We start from the raw sequence: 25129 nt of genomic DNA on the forward strand, positions 1-25129 counted from the left end.
GTCTGATAGGGTGTAATTGACTCTACTTAGCTCTCTCACCAACAGAATTTTTCTTTACGTTGGGTGAATAACACTCTAAAAAGTAATGTAGTTTAGAATTAAAAGAAAATAGAAAAAGTGTGCTTTCATTTTTGTTCTTCTAGCTACAGTTCTCACAGGGCTAAGTAAGATCCAAACTAGGAAAATTGACATAAAACATGAAATTGACAAGGAAGTTGCATGCATAAAAGTAAATGATTGCTACCTCATGTGATTACTGCAACCTCATTATGTTCTACACACACATATTTATATACATACATTAAAACTAACTTACAAATGTACAACAAACTTACTGGAATACAATTACTAAGGTGGTATCTCTGATTATGAAGAAAAGCATCTAGACCTATTCTTCAAAGAACTTGACAACTAAGATGGTTTGCATTAAAATACCTGCTTACCAATGATGACAGAGTAACTGATACACAACTAATTTTCCTGTCATAAATAACTATAAAATTGGACAAAGCATATGAAATAACCACTTTAAGATGTTGTACAACAGGCAATGCGAAATAGTGATTACTGTGTGAAGGAAACTAAAAAACGTTAGCTCAACAATCTCCCTGGCTTTATGTTTGGAGGCATTTTCTGAACTGTAGTGGAGGGAGAGGAAACCCAGAGCACAGTGGTCATTTTGGGGGGCTGAGGGGAAAGAGAACAGAATTTGGAGCTCCAGTATTTGCTAGAATGTATGAGTCAGGGTCCACATAAAAGGGAGCTGTACAGAACAGGAGATTTGGAAATCTACATTGAGGACCCGGAAACAAGCTTCACATGGGCAGGCCAAGAAAACATGAGGTCCAGCATAGAACAACTACTGAGCAAAGACAGCTACTAGAGGAAGAAAAACTGCTGAGGAGCTGTGAATAGAACAAGTACTATAGCCTGCACAGGCCGAGAGACATTTAAATTCCGACCAATTAGAGAGCAGAGACCTCTTTAAACACCCACAGTGCTTAGTAGAGAGTCCAGAAAGGCCATGCCTTAGAAGGACATATTTATCTCTAGAGTAAAGGCTACTCTAGGCCTGCTCTAACAAAATTTTACTAAGACTCAAAGGAATCAAGATGGCTTAATTTAACTGCTTTCTAGAACAAAACTTAACACTCTATTAAGAAGGAAACTAAAATCACACACCATAGGAACTATAACGTTCAGCATAAAATCAAGAATTACTTGATGTATAAAGACCACAGCAGAAGAAAATCAGTCAAAAGAAACAAACTCAGAAAAGAGAGAGATAATGGAATTAACAGAAAATAACTTTAAAACAACTATTATTACTATGCTGAAAATTTAAAGGGAAATGCGAATAAAGTGAGGAAACAAGTAAAGAAATACAATAGAGAATGGAAATTTTACAAAAGAACATAAAAGAAAAAAGATATCCCCTGCTGGGTGTCGTGGCTCACATCTATAATCCTAGCACTTTGGGAGCCAAGCTGGGAGGATCACTTGAGGCCTCAACCTGGTCAACATAGCAAGATGTCATCTTTAAAAATAAAATAAAATATTACAATAAAATAGAATAATAAAAAATAAATCTTAGAACTTTGTTCCCCCCTCTAAAAAATACATGAAATGAAAATTTCCCTGGATGAGTTTAACAGCAAAAGAAAAGATCAGTGAATGCGAACAGAAAAATAGAAATGAGTCAAACTGAAGCAGAGAGTGAAGTGGACTGAAAAAATTAACTGAGCCTCAGTGACATGTGACAATATCTAATTACACGCATGGAATTGGCATACTATAGGGAGAGACAAGAGAAGGAGAGCAGAAAAATGTTTGAAACAATGGTGGTTGAAGATTTTCTAAATTTGATTAAAAACTATATACTCAGAGACCCAAAAAAGCTTAATAAATTCCAAGAAGGATAAATCTATAGAAAATATCTCCAAAGCATATCATCACTCATTAGCTGAAAGTCAGTAATAGTAAGAAAAATATTAAAAGAAGACAGAGAAAATAGACACATTATACACAGCAAAAACAATCATAAGAAAAACTACTGACTTCTCATTAAAAACAATGTAGGTGAAAAGACAATAGAAGGACAATTTTTAAGTGCTAGAAGGAAACTGTCAACAATCAATATCCAGTGAAAACTACTCCTCCAAAATGAAGAGAAAATAAAACTACTTTTTTCTGCTGTCTTCATTTATTTTTCTCAGTAAAATTACATATGATTAGAGGTTAGACAGCTTTCTTTGAATATTAGCTAGAAAATTTTGACATATTTTAGTGCCTGAGTCTCATGATACATTATTTTTTTGACCAAAGCAATTAATAAAAAAGAAAAAATTTGTCACCCACTGGCCTGCATTACAAGAAATGTCAAAGGGAGGTTTTAAGTTTGAAGGAAAATAATTTCAGATGGAAACTCAGTTCATACAGGAATAAAAAGCACTTGGAATAGCCACTATATAGGTAAATATATAATATGTTTTAATATGTTTTTGTTTTTTGATTTTTTAAAGATAATTCATTGTTTAAAGAAAAAATAATATTAATGAATTGTGAGGTTTCTGTAAACGTGTAAAAGTTAAATGTGTGACAAAAACAGAAAAAAAATAGAGGAGGGGAAACTTTTAATTTCCTTGTGTTTTACAAACAGTGGGCTAGTATTAATGCAAGGCAGACTGTGATAAGTAAAAGATCCATATAATAAGTTCTATAACAACCATTAAGAATAATATGAAAAAATAAATACAGTGATATATATATTAAACCAATAGGAGATGTAAAATGGAACAGTAAAAACTAATCTAAAATTAGTCAGAAAAGAGGGAAAAAAGAATAAAATATATATGGGAAAATATAAAACAAAGAGCAATATGGAAGTCTTAAGTCCAACTATTTTAATAAATATATTAAATGTAAATGAACCAAATACTTTACTAAAAGGTGAAACTGTGAGACCTTATTAAAAAGCATCACCTAATATGTGCTGTTTACAAGAGACTCACATATAATGTAAAGACACATTGAGCTTAGAAATGAAAATGATTGGAGAAAGGTATGCTATGAAAACACTAATTCTAAGAGTGATGGAGTGGTTATAATTATATTAGAAAAGCAGACTTCAGGAAAATTAGTTTTACCAGAGATAAAGAAGGATATTTCATAACGATAAAAGCGTCAAGTCATAAAGAAGCCACAGTAATCATAACAGGGCATGCATCACTAATAACAGAGCATCAAAATTCATGAAGCATAAATAAATAGAACAAAAAAGAGAAATAGACAAATTCAAAATTACAGTTGTAGATTTTAACACTCTTATCTCAGTTGACAGAATAACTAGACATAAAATCAATAATCATATAGAACATTTGAATCATCCTATCAACAAACACAATTCTAAGTATATTTATAAAACACTCTTCCCAACAATCAGAAAATCCATGTTCTTTTCAAGTGTTCATAAAACATTCACCAAGATAAATCTTGTGCTAGGCCATAAGACAAATCTCAATATGTTTAAAATAATTTAAATCATTTAGAGAAAGTTCTCTGACCACAGCAGGATTAAATTAAGAATCAATTGCAAAATACATTTGAAAAATCTTTCAATATCTGGAAATTAATTAAAATGCTTACTAAGACATAGGTCAGATACAAAATTAAAAGGAAATTAGAAAATAGTTTGAACTAAATGAAATAAAAATATGACATATCAAAATTTGTAAGATGAAGGTAAAGCAGAAAGAAACAAGGTTTTAAATATTTACATTAGAAAACAAGAATGATTTAAAAACAGTGATCTAAGAGTCTGTGATAAGGAACTAGAAAAATCAGGATAAATCAACCCAAAGTAAGAATGAAGAAGGAAATAATAAGGATAAGAGCAGATATTTATTAAATAGAAAAGTGACAAATAATAGAAAAACTAAAAAAAAAAATTCTTTAAAAAGATTAATAAAATTGATACCTCGTAGCTATACTCATTAAGAAAAAAGAGAAAATGTAAATTATCAATATTACAACTGAAAAAGGAAATATTACTATAGATTATTCAAACCAGAAACACAATAACTGAATACTGTTAACAACTTTGTGAGTAAAAATTTGGCAATTTACATTAAAAGAACAAGTCTCTTGAAGAATATAAATTATTAAACTTAACACAAGAAGAAATAAAAAATCAGAATAACCCTATATCTATTAACAAATTTATTCATAATTTTAAAACCTTTCCACAAAAAAAACCATAGATGACTTCACTGGTAAAGCCTATCAAACAATTAAGAAAGAAATAATACAAATTGTATTTAAACTTTTTCAAAAATATAAAAGAAGGGAACACTTCCCAATTCATTTTATGAGGCTGGTGTTAACTTGATACCGAGTCATTCACATACATTACAAAAAAAGAAAATTACAGATTAATACATTTCAATAACACAGATACAGAAGTCCTCAAGAAAATATGATCAGCCCAAATCCAGCAATACATAAAAAGGCTAATTCATCATGACCTAGTGGGATTATACCGGAAATCCAAAGCTGTTTTAACACTCAAAATAAAATGAATGTTATTAAACATATTGGCAAGATAAAAATAATGAAAAATCACTTGATTATCTCATTAGTTGAAGAAAAAGCATTTGATGAACTTCAACACCCAACTATAATAATAGCAGTAATAATAATAGTATCTACCAGAAAATTAGATATAAAAGAAAATTTTCTCAATCTGATAAAGGCCACTTACTTTTTACAAACAGAAATAATATTATATTTAATTATAAAATACTGAATGCTTTTCCCTTAGGAAACAAAGTAAGGATGTCTTTTCTTAGCACTCATATTCATCCTTGTACTAGAGGTCCCCAACTAGTATAATAAAACAATATAAATAAATGAAATGCATAAGGACCAAAAAGGAAAGAGAAAAACTCTTTTGAATTACTGGTGACATAATATATAGAAAATTCTAAGAAGTCTTTTAAAGAATCCTAACAAGCTGATTTAATATTATCACAGAAAACAATTGACAAAAGTCAATTGCTTTACTACATACTAGCAATCAAAACTTGAAAAATTAACCTATAAACATACCATTTACAATATCATAAAAAAAAGAAAGTATAGAAATAGGAAAAGTGTGGTATTGGTGTAAAGATGAACAAATAGATTAATGAACCACACAAACACACCTCAAACATCTACCAGCTGCTCAGTTCACCCATATCCACCTGTATATTATGAGTCAAACCCAACCTCATCTGGCGTTACTCTTTCTGTCTCATTTCAGATAACCCACCTTCTTCTACCACACAAGAACTGAGAGTAGAAAATAAATCTACACTTATATGATCTATTAATTCTGAACAAGGTGTGGCCTCTAGAAGCTGAAAAAGGCAAGAAAACAAATTTCTTACTAGAGTTTCCAGAAGGAATTCAGCCATGCCAACAGCTTGGTTTTAGCCCAGTGAGATCCATGTCAGAATTCTGACCTACAGAACTGTAGGATAGTAAGTTTTTATTGTTTTGATCCACTAAACTTGTGTTCATTTGTTAATTAGAAATAGAAAACTAATAAACTAGTTCAAAAAATAGTATATTCATTAATTTATTTAGATAATTTTCAGATAATATTAAGCTGTGCATCTGTTTCATGCCAGGCATTGACCTAGGCATGGAGATTTGGGATTAAAATGCACAGCTCTTAACTTGAAAGTTGGGATCTGAAAGCAATAAGAAATAAATGTAGCAAAAACTATGATAAGACTAAGCACAAAATGCTGTGAGAGCACGTATAAGAGGCATTTAACCAAACTGAGGAGGAAATAATAGCCAGGAAGGCTTCCTGAAAGAAGTGATATTTTAACCAAAGTCTAAGTGATTAGTAGAAATTAATCTGGCAAAGATGGGAAGTGGGAATTTAGCAAACAAAAATAATGTTGAGTTCTAAGAGCCATAAGAGATCTTGGTGCATCCGGGGAACTGTGAATAGTTTGCTACTCACCGAGAAGTAAAATGAAATGCATAAGCAATCATGGGTCAATATACAGATAAGATGTAAACCTTAAGCGGAAAGAAATTATTGATATTGATCTAATGATCATTGAGTTATCATTTACCTGTGGCAAAATGCAGATTTTAGGGGTTATATTTGGCTATTGAATTTGTTTATGTAACCCATATCCCAACAAGATACAGTCAATTCTACCATAATATGAAATATGCATTCCTAAAACTCACCATTGCCACATAAAATCATGCAATAAAAGTCACATCATAAGGTTTAGCACAAAAATGAGACTGGGCAAAACATTCAAACACTTCATCAGTGACACATAAAAATAGGTAGGAGCCTAATAAAAACACTAGTGCAGTTTTACACATGTTAGGCGATTAGGAAGTTCATAAATGCTACAGTAAATATGGCACTTTACCTTGAAAAAGGCCTGAAGCTGGCTCGTGTGGGAGCGGACATCAGAAGGGTTGCAGCTTGTGAGCTTTTGTGAGGTGGAGGAAGGAGGGTTATCTGAAAGCAAAGTTGATCTTATAAAAACTTTAAAACATAGGCATTCAGCATCAGGCTTTTATAAGCATAAAAATGAGCAGAACTATAGTCACTAGACATATTAGCAATTGTTCTTACTTGGACCAAAGCTTGGCCCAAAGAAGGAAAAATCTTTCTCTTGATTTTCTTATTGTCAAACTGAGGCAAACAGGTTCTTTCAAACTGTTTTTATTGTATAATAAGGGTAGCCAAAGGAAAATAAACACAGGATAGAGGGATGTAAACAAGATGGCTTAATAATTAGAGGGGTCTGAACCCATCATGATTTATTTGTGTGAATGCTGTCTCAAAACAATTACTTTTTATAGGCTCAAAAATGGCAAGGCACTTGACTGGGTCCTTCACATTTTAACTCCCAACACAACTCTTTGGTCTTTCTTTTTTGACACCTTTATCCCTGTGTTAATATCTCATCTAAAGCCTAATATCAGTGTCTGTTCTAAGAAAGCTGCTTTTTCTTTAGTTGAATAACACCTTTCAGATGAGACCTTATTTTATATCCACAGGGATGGGAACAGATCATATAAAACAACAAAGGAACACTAATCTGGTAGTTAAGTAAACTAAATTCTTGCCCTGGTTTTCTCACCAACTTAAATTCTAAAATCTCATCTGTGAAAATAAGGTGATTAACTTTGTCTGTCTTTAAGGTCCATTTAAGTTCAATACTTCTATGACCATTATTAACAAACATTATTGAGATCCTTCTAGGTTTAGAGTGTTTATCAAACAATCTATCCTCATTTTTAACAAGATAAGAAAGCTCAGAAAGGCCAAGTGACTTGCTAATGTCACACTTCCAGTAAATGGCAGAGCTCAGATTCACTTGCACATCTTGTCCACAAAACAAATGTCTTTGCAAATGCCACACTGTTGTCCTTAAAAAAATGGCTATCATAAAACAGACAGAAAAGATCCCATGGGATGGACACCTGGGTGCCCAGCACCTCCACCCATTCAAGTGGTTTCCTTAGGAGCTGTCATATTTTATAAGATCCTGGCAGCTGAGCCTCTGTTTGTTAGTTCAGGGTGAGACATGACTCAAATTAGGAAAGTAAGATTCTTTCAAATAATTTGGAAATATGAAAGGAAGTTAGTATGTCTGAGATGATTGAAGCCATACAATAAAAAACTCAAAAGATGTTAGCAGCAGTGTTTCCTGCCAAGAGAAGAATGCCAGTTTTCAATGACAGACAGTGAAGCACAGAGGAAAAAGACTGATATGGTTTGGCTGTGTCCCCACCCAAATCTCATTTTGAATTGTAATTCCCATAATCTCCACGTGTCTTGGTAGGGACCTGGTGGGAGGTAATTGAATCATGGGGGCAGTTACCCCTGTGCTGCTGTGCTCCTGATAGTGAGTGAGTTCTCATGAGATCTGGTGGTTTTATAAGGGGCTTTTCCTCCTTTGACTCGGCACTTCTCCTTGCTGCCATGTGAAGAAGGATGTGTTTACTTCCACTTTCGTCATGATTGTAAGTTTCCTAAGGCCCCCTGCAGCCCTGCAGAGCTGTGAGTCAGTTAAACCACTTTCCTTTATAAATTAGCCAGTCTCAGGTATGTCTTCATTAGCAGTGTGAGAACAGACTAACACAGAGGGAGACTTCTGGCAGAATTTGGACCTGAGTTCTGGTTGCTTATGACATCCCGCTGCACACTGACCTTCCAACAGCTCAGTTATTCCTTCCTCCCTTGCACTCGAAGTGCTAATAGGTCCCCTTTTTTGCTTTGATTGTTGAAGGACCGTACATTAGCTTCACAGGGCTATTGTAACCAATTACTACAAACTGAATGGCTTAAAACAACAGAAATATATTCTCTCACAGTTCTGGAGTCCAGAAGTCCAAAATCGAGGTATTTAGAGGGTTAGTTCCTTCTGGAGGCTCTGGCAGAGGATTCGTTCTCTGTGTCTCTCAGCTTCTCGTGGCTGCTGGCAGCCTTTGGCATTCCTTGGCTTGAAGGCTCATCACTCCTGTCTCTGCCTCCATCTTCATGTGGCCTCCCCGACAGTGTCTCTGTGTGTTTCCCCCTTTCTTTTCTCTTTCAGGTAATCTTGTTTTGGGGCTTAGGCTCCACCCTTATCCAGGACGATGTCCTCTTGAGATCATTAGCTTAACTGTATCTTCAAAGACCTTTTTCCAAACAAGGTCACATTCACAGGTTCTGGGAGCCTCTTCTGGGGGGCCACAATGGACCTCTAGCAAAAGAGAATTGCTAATTGTAGTGGTGACTAGTTTGAAAGTTTAGTGCTATCCATCCTAGTGAAGTTTTTCATGTGTTTAATTACATTTTCCCTGCTGCTACTGCTACCTTTTTTTTTTTTTTTTTTTCCCTGTAAGGGGAAAAAAAACTATAATCTGAAGAATGAACTGTGTTGGCAAATATGTAAATACATCCATGAATATTTTAGATTTATCTTTTTGTGTTACAAAGGCAAGCAAGATGACCAAATGATCTCAATTTTCTTAATTCAGTGATGCCAGTGGTAGATAACTGCAGATAAGACAAACTACCCTATTCCACTTACATCTTCCATGCACTGCTGAAAATTCATTTGTGCCTTTTTATTGCTTCAGGGCTGGTATTATAACACCTTCAAGAATGGTTTACTAGAGAGTTCTGATGTCTAGACACCACATAGGTATGTTGTTATTTGTTTTGTTTTTGAATAAATAACAAAAAAGAGGAAGTGTGTTGGTGTTTAGTGTTTTAACCAATATAAATTGCCTTCTTTTTCAGGGAAATGTTCTCTAAAGTCAATTTCCATGTAACCAGCTATTTGCTGGGGTAACAAATTTACCCCATCCTGGAATCTCAAATAAAAATCCATTGTGATGCCATTATATGACTGGTTTTATGTTTACTAGCAGCTGTCTTCCCATCTTCACTATTGTAGAGTAAAACCATTATACTGGTATTTAAAAAAATCCCATAACAACAACAACAAAAATTCAAAGACCCTGGTTTACAAGAGGTGTTTTATTGGGAAAATACGACAGGATGGATTCAATAAAAAACAAAAACCATGCCTTCCGCTCAGTATAATCTTGCGGATGCCGTCCATCTTCCTGATTCACTGCTGAGGTACTAGAAGGCATCCAAAAGGTTTAAACTTTGTGTTTTCTGTATTCTGACGGTTTCACAAGGCAATTTCCAAATGCATACTGTCTTTAGAAATCAAGTTTGAATTCAGACAGAGCTCATCTTGAATCAATCATGCGAGCATTGTATCTGATAATAATATAGATTCTCCCAGAATGGATCCTATGATACCTCTTCCTTCAGCCCCTTTACCTTGCTATATTGTAACAGGTCTCCTTTGTGTATTAGAGCACCCTGTTTTAACACAGTCAACCCAAAAATAGGAATGCCAAGCTCTTGCAACGTAAAATCTCTTAGTGTGGGACTAAAAAAGAAGATACAGCTTTCATAGAGGGACAAAAATGCTATAAACAGGTGATGGCTGATGTGTTTGGGGTAGAGTTAATTACTTCTTTGTTAATTCCTGATACACTTTAGAAGGCTCTTTAACAACCCACTTTTGACTGTTTATGTATCTTTTTCTTTAAAGAGCCACAGATTATTAAGTTAAAAAAAAAAAGTCCATACTTTTTTTGTAGGTAACAGTTTTAGCTGACTTTATAATTTTCCGTCCTCAAACTGACTTTATCCTTTTTAATGATGTTCATGCTCTTAATCAGGACTATATAAACAATCCATATGACAAATTTCATAAAGACATATGTGAACATTTAACAGGCTTTGGGAGACATTTGCCGTGTAGACTATCTAGCTGGATTTTCTTCCTTGGAGATTATCCTGTACTAGTAACAAGCAGAGAAAATATTTCCCACGCCTGTGAGTATTTAGGAGTTCCTTTGTGTGCCTAGATCTTTTTCCCCCATACAGGGGAAGTGGTGTGCACTGGGGGTAGGCAGAAGAAAAATGACAAGGAGCAAAAGCTTTGCTGCTGTGGGATCAAATTCCAAGCAGAATTCCTTCATACACTTCCATTTCTGTGAAAGTGCGGTGTGGTGCTCGTTTTCACTGTATCTGCTCGCTTAATTGTTTCTGCCTGTTCATTTCATTCTTCAGTGAAAACATTAGCCTAAGGGACATTTGAAAATCAAAAGGTAGGCTTGAAGTTTAACAGGAAATGAACAGCGGTGTTGCTGCGATATTAAAGTAAAAGTTTAGAACCAATAAGAAATAGCCACAATTCTAAACTCAACACGTCTTTTCTCCTTTTTGTTGTTTCCTTTGCTCTCCCAAATGTCAAGATTAAAGAAAAACATTCCGTGGTTTCTACATGTTTACATTGCAAGGGTGTATAAAGGATGCTGTGAGGTATGCATTAAAATAACTTATCCGAGATACAGTAAAGATCCAGAGATTTTGAATTATTATGCAGGAATATATAAAATCCAGCACAGATTTCCTGACAGCTATAATTATTTAATTCTTTTAGAATTATCTTTTTCCACCCCCAAACCTCCTCTTGCCAGAATTGTTGAGATAATTAAGGAAGTGGTGGGAAGGTTAGAATCTGAACCATTTCAAAACCAAAACTGACCCGATAGTTGTCCAATTCTGTTTCACTTACAATGCAGGACTATGACTTCTGTGTCTGCATGTGTGTGCTAAAGTTTGACCTCTGGTAGGGAAATTGTCTTCAGACAGAATAGAACTTGAACTTCAGAAGTCCAATGGTCCCCATTGTAGTTGCCCATTTACACTCAACGTAGCATGGCTTAATTGTCACAAATATCAGTTATGCTAAATGCTGGTATTCTAACAGCTCAAGGTGAACTGTTGTTACTGTCCATCTTTTCTCTGATCACTGAGACAAAAGATCAAACAGAAATATTTTTAAAAACACTCTCAGAGGATCTCAGCTTAAAATACTGCCTCTTTTACCACCACATTCTCCATCTTAACAAGGAAATCAAACAATTCGAGGAGAGCAAAGCAAAGAAATCCACAGAGAAAAGTTGTTTAAAATTGCCCACTGGATACAGCCATTGTAAGAGCTGAATAATGAGGTGGGAAAATATCAGACTTTAAAAAAAGTCTAGATGTTTAAACATACAAAAGTTATTACACCATTTATTTTTGGAAATAATTTGGGTTAATCCAAATAGCCATGATGAGGAATAGTCAAATAACAAGTAATTACCTTTTCCTGCCTTTGAAGAACAATGGATTTGGGATGAATCCAAATCTGTAAAAAGCAATCATGATTTTATATTCAATTATCTCACGGAAAGATCTCTGCAGTTTTGCATTAGTTTGTTGATGCTATACTTCATGGGCATTGCACACTTGGAGAAATAATTTAATCAAAAGTTATTAATGTATTCAATTATTCATTGATTATGTATGGCACTCATTAGTTTTAAGAATAGCAGGACAACAGAACTATTGATTAGAAAAAACATTTTTGGAAGAAAACCTGGCTCTCTTAGCTACCTTTGCAGTGGTCATTCTCCGTGGAGAATGTAACCATTTGGCTGTTTCTATTGCCGGAGTGGAAGTGGTTTTTGTGGTGGTGGGTGGGAGCGTGACACTAGGTATATGTCTGAAATGGGGAAGCAAGGCAAATGGACAAATTGCAAGTTAAATACTTTAGAAGGGGGGGACGTATTTTTACAGGTATCTGTTATTGTCCTTACAAGTAATAAATAATGCTAAATAAAACATGTCACTAAACGGGCATTAAAGACCTTTTACATACATAGAAGACAAGAAAAGCTTTTTTTCCTCCTATGCTGCAGACTGCAGGCATTTCCCTCTGCCTCTGTCAAGTGTAATTCTTTCTTGATGAATGACAAGGCAGGATAATAGGCTGTGGTCGCCATGGCAACCAGACAGCAGCACTGTGTGCCTAGCATTTTTTCATCTGAAAATGAAACCAGAAGCAAAGAAAAGCTGAAAATGTAACCAACAGATTAACTGATACAAAAAAAGAAAAGAAAGAAAGGAAGAAAAAAGGAACAAAAAGGCAAGTTAGATTACAAGCAATTAAAATTACAGTACCTAGTCTTTCCCTCTCTCTCTCTCTCACACACACACACTGACTAGCTATTTTTAAATACTATTTGAGAAACATGAAACAATCATGTTTTATCTTTATTTTTCAAAATGCTTCATTTGTTTTTGAAATCTAGGAAGAATCGATTTTTAAAGGGGCATTTAAATTCTTTAATCACTGAAATTTATGAAGCTTTACGTATTGTGTTTGTATTGGAATTTCTAAATTCCTTTTCTCTCTAGCGCCCATCCCTGAACTATCCAGAGACCAAATGCTTAACGTGCAACAGTTTTTTCCGGACGCAGAGTTGGTGGGTGGGGTGAGGAAGGCAAGGTGACATGAAACTGAGAAATAAGAAGCCAATATTATATCAACACTCACGGATTCTATAGACTTCACTCACTGTATTTACTAAGTAATCAGAGTTGCTTTTCTATTCAGCAAAAAGAACGCTGTGATTTTCTGCTGTATCCCCATTCCTAAGCGTAAGAAGGCTCCTGAATCCTCATTCAACATATTGTATATTCTGCCCATATAAATTCCTTTCATTTACTGATCTCAAAACTTGTATTGAAACTTTCCTGTGAGATGTTCTCGGGATCTACTGAACACAAATAAAAGAAAACAGACACAAAGGAGTATTTTCTGAGAGCCGCCGTCCCTTTACACCTCAGGTTTGGTAGAGGCAAAGAACACTGAGCTAGAAGTTAGAGGACAAAAGTCCCGTGAGGGGTGCAGCTTTGCAACTGCAGGCCAATGAGCACAGAAGAGCAAACCAAACAGGCCTCAGAATCAACATACTTGAGTTTGAATCTTAGCTCCATCCTTTTGGTAATCATAGTTTTCATATAGGTAATATGATAATAGGTATCTGTTACAAATGAACCAGAGTCCTTAAACTCTCTGAGCGTCAGTAGTTTGCATCTTTAAAACGGGCAAATCTCATCTACATTATGGGAATGAGAGGATTCGTGAGATCATCTGTTGAAAGTGTCTGGTATATAATAGGAGTCACTTAAAGATTCCTCCTTCCTGTAATCAAAACACCCAGTTTTCTAATATGTGTAATAGAAATGTCTGTATATTGTGTGTGTGTGTGTGTGTGTGTGTGTGTGTGTGTGTGTGTGTGTGTGACAGAGAGAGAGAGAGAGAGAGAGAGAGAGAGAATGTATACATAACCACCTGTTTTGGGATGACGTAAATCAAATTAGTTACTCTATGTGAAATGATTCAAGGGTACAATGTGCTCATGAAAATGGAAGATGGTGTCACCAAGAGATGTTGACAAACTTCTTTTCCAGAAAAATCCTAAAGAAAGGTGTCCGATTCCAACCCGCCCCGAGGCAGAGAAAAAGATTGACCAGCTAAGTCAGGGCTTCTATCGCAGGAACTTTCCCTTTATGACCAGAAGACTGAAATGTGAAAGAGGCCCACAGGGCAAGTTCCGGGAAGGTGGTGAGCACACGGGGGCGTCCGAGCAGGCCAGGGCCATGGGTCCCACGAGCCTCGGCACAGAGCAAGCACTCCCGTCCTCCCTCTAACGTACCCAGCGTCTGCGCTGGCCACCCACAGAAAGGCCTCATAAATCCTTCCTTTGTCCCCATTTCCCCAACACACACAAATGCAAAGTGAACAGTTGGATCAAAGCTTTTAATGTGCTTTGTACTGTTTTATTTGAAGAGATCAGGTCTGATATTTGAGAGGAAGAGTCCATCTGGCTGGGCTGAGCTCAAGGAGCCTCAGACAAATTGTAAACAAGACCAGGGTACAAGCTCCTCACAGCCCACAGCCTGCCACTGCCATTGCCAAAGCACTATCTCATGCTAGCCAGGTTTTCCTGACCATTCATGCAAAAGGAGCTTAGTTACCAAAGTGGACCCTCTCACAGGTTTTCCTAAACTTTTCTAGCACATCTTGCAGATTACCACTGGCAGCTTCTAATGGCCTAACACCACACCTGTATTTTTTAATTTTCCAACAGTAGGTATCATGGTGCATTACATAGTGTTAAGATCCTCTGTTGTTCAAATAAACTCCCCTAGTAGAGTGAGAATGTGAAGATTGAAGATTGGAGAGAAGGGAATAATTACTTTATTAAATGCAATGTACATTTCTAAAAAGGAAAATTAAAGCTTACATTGTTTACTACTTTGGGAATACAAAGAAGGGACATATTAGTTGCATTTCTTCTGTCTCAGCATTTCTCACACTTGATATAATCATTTATGCAGTTATCTGTTCTTGCTGGATTGTGAGCTCTTTGCAGAGGGAGCCATGCCTATCTTGCTTCTTGACACATCCCTAGGACCTAACAGGTACTAGGCTTATGGTAGGAACTTAATAAATATTTGTCAGTCAGATGACTGAACTTTGAAGTCAGACACACCTATATTTGTACCGTTGTTCCACAACTCCCTAGTCCTAACCATGAGCACCTTTATTTATCTGAGCCTAATTTCTTCTCTGTAAAATAAGGTGATAATTCTTCACATAATCGTTGTGATTTCTAAATAAGACACATGATATTTGAAAATGCTTAGTGCCTAGCATAACATAGTAGATATACAACAGCTATTAGTTTTTCTTTAAAAAATTTAATCCGCTTTGATGAATTTTTAGTGAGTTGCTTGCCATTCCAAAAGATCTTTCCTGATAGTCTTTGGAAACCCATACAATGCTGGTAGAGGAATAATAGGTTTATAAAAGACTCATTCCTCAAAAAGTGTGTATGTGACCCTAAAAGTGTGTATATTACATGTCACCATATCTTTTGCAAGCACAGAAGAGCAAATGTTATCTGTAATTAACTAGAACAAGGAAGGTTTGAATTTGATTGGAAATGGGTGAATGTAGACCCCTGGGGTTGCAGAGGGTGAAGGACCAGAAATAAATGCACAGCAGTAGAGCCATTAATCTAGGGATGACCACCTGTGTTGGAGCATCTGGAGAACAAATCACAGATAGCAAAATTGGTCTGAGGCACAAGACAAGTAGGATGCACACAACATCAGTTGAAATCAAAGATAAAACTAACATTCAGGCAACATTTATTAAGCACCCAATGCATATGGGAAAATGAATAGGTGCCTTCACATATGTGTATCCCTAAACTTAGGAGGCAGTTACACAGCAGTAAAGCACAGATTCAAAAATCAGATGCCAGGGTTTCTGTCCAGGCTCTTCTACTTAATGGTATGACTGGCACATTTTTAAAATTCTCATATCACAATTTCCTCACCTATAAAAGGGGGAATAACAATAGTACCTACCTCAAAAAATGGTTGTGGTCATTAAGTGATTCGATACACATAAAAACACTTAGAACAGGGTCTGCACATAGAAAGGATTCAATAAATTTTAATTATTGTGGATTGATTTGTATTCATTCATATTTTTAACCTTTGTTAGAGCTAACAGAGATGGTCAACTTATGACAGAAAAGAGCTCTAGACCTGGGATCAGAAGACTTGGATTTGAAAATCAGTTCTGCCACTTACAAGCCTCAGTTTCCTCATCTGAAAGTAGAAGGAAGAAGACCTGACTTGAAAGATGTGCTGTGAGTTGTCTATTTATTTAAAGAGACCAAGATCAAGTGTGTCAGTTGAGAAGCAAATGATACGCAGAGTTTTAAACTGCAGGCAATGAGTATCAGGGACACTTGGTAGATGATTTCAGGCCAGAGCAGCAGAGGTTAAAGTCCCTCCTTGGACACTAAGGAATAGGGAATCAAACATCAGAGACAGGAGTCTCCGACATCAGCACAACAGCCAACTTAACTCTGAGACACAGTGGTGCTAAATTACTTTTCCAAACTCACAATTCAGATGAGGTCACCATTCTCCGAGGCCTCCAATGACTCCACCCTGGCCTAAGAATAAAAATCTAAGCTCCTGTGACCAACATTCAATTTCTTCCAGGACCTGCTTTCAGTCTTCAGTTTCTACACCATCTTTCTTTTGAGATCACTAAGATATTGACTATTTACTATACACGCACATGACTTTCTACAGATAGAGGTACAAGCTTTTGATCTCACTCTTGCTTGCATCTAGAACACGGTTTCTTCCCACCTCCACCTGTCCAAGTTTCCCATAACCATCAAGTCTCAGCTAAAGGCTGCTTCCTCTGTAAATCTTTCTCCAGTCCTCCAAGCTCGAAGTGCTCTCTTGGGCACCGAACAGTTCTATTTTGTATTAGAATCATGTATGTTTCTATATTTGCCTGTTATCCCCTAAACAATTACAAGTTTCGGCCGGGCGCGGTGGCTCAAGCCTGTAATCCCAGCACTTTGGGAGGCCGAGGCGGGTGGATCACGAGGTCAGGAGATGGAGACCATCCTGGCTAACATGGTGAAACCCCGTCTCTACTAAAAATACAAAAAACTAGCCGGGCGTGGTGGCGGGCGCCTGTAGTCCCAGCTACTCGGAGGCTGAGGCAGGAGAATTGGCGTGAACCTGGAAGGCGGAGCTTGCAGTGAGCCGATCGCGCCACTGCACTCCAGCCTGGGTGACACAGCGCGAGACTCCGTCACAAAAAAAAAAAAAAAAAAAAAAAAAAAAAAAAAAAAAAATTACAAGTTTCTTCAATCGGTAGAGTTTTTAGCTGTTTCACCCTTGTTTGCTTGAAAAGGGGTTGAAACAGCAATCATGAAATGTATATATTTTTTGTTATTTGTTTGATGGCCGTATGGAATATATGAATGAATTAGTGAGTAAAGGATAAAGCAAATCTGTAACTCCCCGACCTATCACTAGGTTTGGTTTTATAATAAAAACGAGGCTGATCATAGATGTATTAGCAATAATAAGAAGAATGAATTATTATTGTTTCATATTATGAGCCATGCTTGAGCTAAGAGGTAGGGATACAGTGGTGAGTAAACCGTACACTTCTCCCTTCTCTAGAGGAAAGTCCTATGGAAGGAGCATGCATTTATCAAATCATTATTGAAATACACAATTACAAACCATGAATGTTATAAAGAAAAACATTACAGCAAGTTATGAGAACACAGACAAAGGGACAGGATCTAATTGGGAGGAGGTCAAAGAAGGTTTTCTTGAGGAGTCGATATTTCTATTCAGATTTGAAATGATGATAGCAGTTGCTCATGGGCAGAGCAGTGACTTGACTGCAGGGGACTGAAGAGAATGGCCATTAAAGGCGTTTTACCCTGCAATCAGATGTTTCTGGGATCGTGAAGGTGGGAAGTGGTCTAGCATCTGTGCTAATAATTTTCAGTGTGTGTGGAAAATAAAGTAGGCAGACAATAAGAAGGATGGTCCAGAGAAGAACATGATAAAGGAGGACAGAGATAAGGCCGGGAGAGGGGAGGAAATAGCTCAATGAATAAATAATAAACCTGAAGAAGTAAAAAAACTAAAGACAAGGCAAAACAGAGGAAATGGTGAGTATACCACCAATATCAGTCCTGAGCAGCTCAAATAAAACCCATAAACCTTTAACCGAGAAGTATATCTTTGTTTGCAGTTAAACTTTCTGCATTTAGAATTTAAGGAAAGAATTTTGGCTAAAAGGAAATTCTAAACTGGTTAAGGAAATTCTAAGTTGGTCTTTCATTAGATGGAATTAAATGCCAGGGGTTGGGGCTAGCCTCTCTGCATCTTTTGCTGGGGCCGGATATCTATTTGTAAACACAGGTGTAGTTGAACTTAGGAAAACAAATGGGATGGCTGAAGGTTGCACTGGAGAAGGAGAAGGCAAGTGGAGTTGTATAGATGACCTCTAAGCTCCAAATCAGTGATTAAAATCTTAAGTATTTAAAAAGCAAAGGGAGAAGGTGCATCTGGAACTCTGAGACACTGTATTAATGATTCTATTGTCACGTGAACCTTTTAGGATACAGATTGGTATCCTTGGCCTCATGTACGTTCCTCAAAAGTAGCATGTTTTCTGGTCCTCCTGTGTGGATGGAATGAATGTCTCTCGCTCTGCTGGCACAGCAATGATGGAGACACAGGAGCAAGATCCTGTTTCTGGTCACATCTGTAAATAAACTTTAGTGAGTTTGGGCTTGAAGGCAAGTGACAGAAACAAAAGGGCACAGAATGTCCCGGTTACTGGAGCAAAGTAGGAAGCAGAGCTGTGGGAACAAAAGGTAAGCTTTGTCTGCTTAACAGTCTTCCCAGACAAATTGTGTTGAAAAACATAATAAAGAGTGATTTAGCCTGGGTTCCTCCCTTCACCCCTGCTAGTTTGCCATGGTGTCAAAGAAAACAAAAAATCAATCATTGGAATCCTTCCCTGAGCAGTGAAGTCTTGTCAGTCTTCTAGGTTCCTTTATTAAAGCCCTAATACCCATGGGAGGACCCCACCTCATTAAATAATATGTTAGAGAAACGTTACTCTATCAGGTACTCTCTAACACGTACAGAGCGCTGAGCTCAAGACCCTAAAGGGAAGAGACACAGGACAGAGCTAAGGGTTAGGCAGAGCACTACCACATGGGAGAATGCTGGAGAAAATTCTGTCCAACTTCACAAGGGAGGGTCAACCAGGGCCTCGATTGTATAAAGAGCCTCTGTTGGCTCCCAGTAAATAACTCCTGGCCCAACACAAAGTCACTGTATGTGCAAACATTTTATTCACAGAGCAGTCACTTGCATCAATTATACAATAAAAATGTGCACATATTTGGGGCACTTGCTCTTTAGTATTCATGGGACTTCACATGGTCAGACATTTAGCCAGATGCAAGAAAAGTGATTATCAACTACATACAAAATAAAAAGCGTGAGAGAGACTTCCTCGCTGCAAGCATGATTGCCTCATCCCATGCTTTTGTGAATGGGCATTACTGACTGGCATTCAGACCATAAGTAAATTGGCCAATGAGAACTCAGCAATGCTCTGATTGAAAGCTGATCACACACACAGAAGAAATGCCAATATGCAAAACCTGATAGCAAGATTTTAAAAATTCTCTAGAGCAGAACGTATAAACTGAAGAATCGGGTAAAAAGGTGAATTCATGGTTATTAGCTAATAATAAGACTATAATTATTGCAAAACATCTTGGACAATGCAGGATGGTGAGTAGGGCTGAAAATGGAAACCAATAGTTTTTTAAAAAGGTAAAAATGAATGACTCAGGAAGAAGGTAACTTTTTTTATATATGACTTTCTTTTAGGGTTCAAAAGCTACTTATAATATTTTTCTCAGCATTGATTTTAAGATTATTTCATTTCTGGAGTCAACCTGGTTGTACATTCAGTGAACTTGATACTTCACTGTAGATCTATTTTCTCTAAAATGTCTAAAAAAGGCCCCGGTGACCCACCATGGTGGGGGGTTCTCAAACTCAGCACTTAATCTCAATTAAGAGATTCAGTGGGGAATGAGCCTTTTCAAAGAAGATACTGAAAACCTAAAATGAAGAAGATAATCTTCTTACGTAGTATGATTCTATAATCAGCTGGTTTGGACTTGGCATTCAAGATGTTGTAAATTCAATCCTTATATAGATCAGTTAGTTTCTACTCCACAAACACTTGTCTGTCCTCACTATGTACCGTGATCTCAGATAGTCCAGGCTAAGTCCAGCTGGCCACCTACCAAATGCCATTGTTTAAAGAGAACAGGGCCATTATTTAAGGAAAGTGTGGGTGACTCCCTGTGTGTCTTTAACATATGTCTTCACCTAAATGTGGGTGAGTTAAAGCTTGGTATATAAAGGAAAAAGCATATTATTACTTAAGTAAATGGACTATCTAGGGGATAGAAGCATAAGTTGAAGAATGTGAATGTTTCCACCATTGCTAGTGATTCCCCTGCAAATACGTTTTAATCGTATTTGGTATAATTATCCGTGAGAACAGATGGAATGAGATCACAGATAACTCAACCTTCTTGGTAATTGGAAAGTCATTTCTATTTGATTTTGGAATACAATGTTCACCACTCCTACACAGGCACACCTTCTTCATTATGTTCAACTTAACTTAAACCTGTATTTCCATGTCTGCTGGAAGGCATTGGACGTAATCCTTTATGCAATCTCTCTCAAATTTTCATCTTTTACTTTCTTTTAGATATTTTCTCTAGTCTCTTCATCTTCCCGCTGTCCCCCGATGCTTGAATCAGGCAGAAATTCACACCATTAATTTTCCAGAGACTAAATGTTACTAAGGGTCAGCATTTCTTTACATGTCTGTTTCCCCTAATGAGGTAAGCTCTTTGACGACAAGGATTATGTATTATTCATCTTTGTATTCCCAGGACATAGTAGGTCCTAAATTAATGTTTATTGAATGAATTAAGTATAAAAATATGTAACAACTCATTAAAATATTTTGCGAGTCAATTCTATAATTTCTTAAACTGTTAGTTTAGCATAAAGCATTACATTGCTCTGGGCAAGCAGGTAAGTGGCTATTTACAAGGCAGATTTATATTTAATTGGATATAATGTATTCTAATGATTTGAATTGATTTGGTTAGTCTAATTTGGATGAAAGACACTCAGTCCATTGGTGTTATTTATTTCCTTGGTGGTAATAAATGAGATTCCTTCTAATACCTTGCTGATGGCAATTTGTGTGTCAGTGGAACAGTCGGAGCCTTTCACTTTCGCAATAATGGTTTAGGGGCAAACAATAGGACCCTTAAAAACCTATCTAATCCAGCTTTATGGCCTTATAAGCTGTCAGGCTCTTCACTTTTTTTGTCATGATGGGAAGACAAGACAGGATGTAAGAAAAGCAGAGAGGGGACCGTGGGGCTTAAGAAGCCAAAGGACTTTGAGATCATGTAAATAATAAAATTGGTAGGTGGAGAAACTGCTTTCCCTCTAACCTCTATTTCTCCTTTTTGCAAGTGGAAATATGTAGATAAAATCAAGCAAATGATAAATGTAGAAATTCCTAATTATCTTGTGAATAGCAAGATTGGAAACAATGAAACAATGTCCTCGTCAACTTGTAGAGGCAGAAGGCTATTTTACTACAAGAGGTAAAATTTTGGGACACACTGCACCCACATTAATACGCTTAGTAAACTAAAAGCCAAAGGTAGGATCTCAGTGTAAAGGCATTACCTGTGGTGATAAAAATAAAGGTCCAGGGGTGGGCGCAGTGGATCACGCCTGTAATCTCAGCACTTTGGGAGGCCGAGGCAGGTGGATCAGTTGAGGTTAGGAATTCGAGGCGAGCCTGGCCAACATGGTGAAACCCCATCTCCACTAAAAATACAAAAATTAGCAAGGTGTGGTGGCTCGTGCCTGTAAACCCAGCTATTCGGGAGGCTGAGACAGGAGAACGGCTTGAACCTGGGTGGCGGAGGTTGCAGTTAGCCGAAATCGCGCCATTGCATTCCAACCTGGGTGACAGAACGAGACTCCATCTCGAAAATAAAATAAAAATAAATAAATAAAAGTCTAGGTAAAAGACTTCGAGTTTTTCATATTGTTTGAAGAGAATTATTTAAATCAGGCACAGCCAATAACAATTTGGACTCAAAATCAAGCAAATTTCTCCCTTTTAAACAGTGTATTAGTAGGCCGAAGCAGTTCACCTTGATTCAATGAACTGAACTGGACTTTGGATTTTAAAATTTACAAAAATCCTCCAAAAAATTCAGACAGACTTGTGAACCAGGAGTCAGGAAAACTGGGTTCAAGTGTTGTCCTGCATGTCTTCATGGTACCTGCTCAATATTCTTACCCCAAATATTTCCTTTACCAAAATGAGATAATATCATATGAATACTAGGCAGACAAACTAAATAATAGATAAAAACATGTTGCTCTAACCCTTTGAGAGAAATCACTAAAATATAAGGAGTTTGTATTTTTATTAATCAGAATTACCTACAGCCCTGTATCTAGTTCTAGCCATCCAGCTAAGGATAGATTCAGAAACAGTTCAAAGAAAAGCTACCCTGATGTTAAGAGTTCTAGAAATAGATGGTATTTTTTTAAAAAGTTAAAAAGAACTGGGATTATTTATCCTATGGAAGACATGATTGAGAAAGGATGAAATCATGGTTTAGAATTAGAGCAATGTTTCTTAAAGTGTGGTCCCAGGACCTACAACAGTAGCAACCCCTAGAAACTTACAAAAAATGTAAATCCCAGGCCTCTATCCCATACCTGCTGGATCAGTAACTCTGGAGGAGACCTGACAACCTGTGGTTTACCAGCTCTCCAAGGTGATTTTGATGCACAGTCTAGTTGAAGAACCACTTGGTGAATATGAGTAGTGGTCTTGTGGAAAATAGTGAAAGTGAATAGTGATACTCATTGAAACAGAAAAGAAGGGTTGGGACGGCTTTTAAGTATTTAATCTTTTCCCCTGTCAAATAAACCAGATAGTAAAAGAGGAAAGTATGCAAGTAACTCAAGGAAAAAGCATAGAAACCATCTAGAAAAGGCTCCTTCTTTCCTTCCTTCCTACCTTCCTTCCTTTCTTTCTTTTTTTCATCTTTTCTTTCTTTCTTCCTTTTCTTTAAGGAGGGTACAGAATCCATATGACTTCCTACATGAAGCTTTAGATGTAATTTTAACAGTGGTTTACTCAAATGAAGTTTTAAGGGAACAATAGTAGCATCAGAAGTAAAGCCTAATATGTACACCAAATTCAAGCAGTAATGGCTCTTAAATAATCCATAATTGGCTGGGCACTGTGGCTTATGACTGTAATCCCAGCAGTTTGGGAAGCCGAGACGGGCAGATCATGAGGTCAGGGGTTCAAGACCAGCCTAGGTAATATGGTTAAACCCCATCTCTACTAAAGATACAAAAAATTAGCCGGTCATGGTGGCAGATGCCTGTAATCGCAGCTGCTCAGGAGGCTGAGACAGGAGACTTGCTTGAACCTGAGAGGCAGAGGTTGCCTTGAGCCAAGATTGCACCTTTGCACTCCAGCCTGGGCAACAGGGTGAGACTCCATCTCAATTAAAAAAAAAAAAAAATCATAAAAAAGAACCATGACTTTTCAGAAATTCAGTGAAAAAAGAAAGATGAAATACCAATGAGAGAAGGAAAGATAGAGAAAAAGGAAAGAAGGAAGGGCAAAATCAAATGGAATTCAGAGAATTGCCAACTCTCAGCACAGGAGTGAGGGCAGGAATGAAAAGGGTGCTTTCAATGACCCAATACACATCACCATGCAACAGCATAGTACATTGGAGCCTTGCTAAGAATTCTGTCTTCTGGAGCCAGATTGTGAAACTGCTTTTTCATGAATTTCAATTCATTTTAAGATTTCTAATTGAGTCGAAATTCCTTGCTATTAATTTCTTTAGGCACTTTGATAGATAAGCCCCTTGAATAGGTGCCAGATCATACCCACCTTATATAGAGGATTGTTACTACAGTGAGAAGCCAAAAACATGAATTTTTTGAATCACATTTACTTTTACTTTATTTTGTGGGATAAGTAAGTTTTAAGGATATGTAGACATGTTAATATCCATAAATAGTATAGACAAAAGATTTCCTACTCTACTTACCCTAAATCTCCTCTTTCAAGTAAGGATAATTATCAACCCAATAAGACAGCAAGAAAGAAAAAATCCAGTTATTTAAAACATCAATGTATGCACTATAGTAATCTCAATTATTCATATACAGAATGTTGCCCCTTTTGATTATCTGAAGCAAAATGTTGATCCCAGATCAACTTTCTTTGGTTATGCATCATTTATCTAGATAGCTGCTTCCTAGCATCAGTAGTTGTTAAGACAAAACAAAACATGTAAATATGAGGCCAATGAAAACAAACAAAACTGGTTATTCTAGACTAACTTCTCTTCTTTCTTTTATAGTTATTAGACTAATAGTTTTGAGGAATGACATTTGGAATCCTAACTTCAGTATGTGACTTGACTAAGCTTCTTATGATCTCTTTTTGGTAAGTTTGGGTCAAACATTTGAATAAGATGACTCTGAAAAAAAACATCTAATTTAGCAGATATCTTAGGATAAAAAAAAATTCAGAGAGGGAATGATGAGCTGAATTTTAGGATGAGGGAAATAGAGTTTGACAGCAGAATGTATAGAAAAGACTTAAGTGTTTTAATAGATAGTAAGATAAGTTGAATCAATACTGATAGATGGTTGCTAAAAAGATTAATAGGAGTTTTATTCCTGGAAATCCAGTACTTAAGGAAAAAATTTTTAAAGGTGATCATCATGCATTTCTTCCCATTTGTCAGTCCACATCTAGAAAAAAGCATTCAATTCAGAGTAGCACATTTAACAAGGCAACCAAACCAATTGAGTGTGGAGACTCACAAGAATGACGAAGGTATGTGAAATAATGCCATGGGAGGAATGACTGAAAGTGCTAAGGGTGTGCAGCCCAGAGAAAAATGACTCTGGACGGAACATGATTTCTTCTTTTACATATCTGTAGGACTGACAAATAGAAGAGAGATTAGACTTAATAGACTTACACTATATCTCCTAAGGGTAAAATAAGAAACAATGAAAGACAATGCCTTTGTGATTCAATATAAAGAAAAAGTATTCGGCAGGCGCGGTGGCTTACGCCTGTAATCC

The 25129-nt window shown here is 36.6% G+C and overlaps 1 long non-coding RNA gene across 2 annotated transcripts in view; it reads right to left on the reverse strand.

Moving 5' to 3' along the window:
- LOC126934834 (uncharacterized) overlaps window positions 1–25129 on the reverse strand; it is an 80529-nt gene that overhangs the window by 27681 nt on the left and 27719 nt on the right. Inside the window, exons 3-5 of one of the 2 annotated variants that reach the window (XR_007719117.1) lie at window positions 8402–8774; window positions 6447–6538; window positions 5430–5512 (exon numbers count right to left, since the gene is read on the reverse strand). This is a non-coding gene — a long non-coding RNA (uncharacterized LOC126934834). The remainder of the gene's footprint in view (window positions 1–5429; window positions 5513–6446; window positions 6539–8401; window positions 8775–25129) is intronic. The other variant, XR_007719118.1, reaches the window with a different exon arrangement.

The sequence above is a fragment of the Macaca thibetana genome, chromosome 14, assembly GCF_024542745.1.
Source record: "Macaca thibetana thibetana isolate TM-01 chromosome 14, ASM2454274v1, whole genome shotgun sequence".
Lineage (NCBI taxonomy): Eukaryota > Metazoa > Chordata > Mammalia > Primates > Cercopithecidae > Macaca > Macaca thibetana.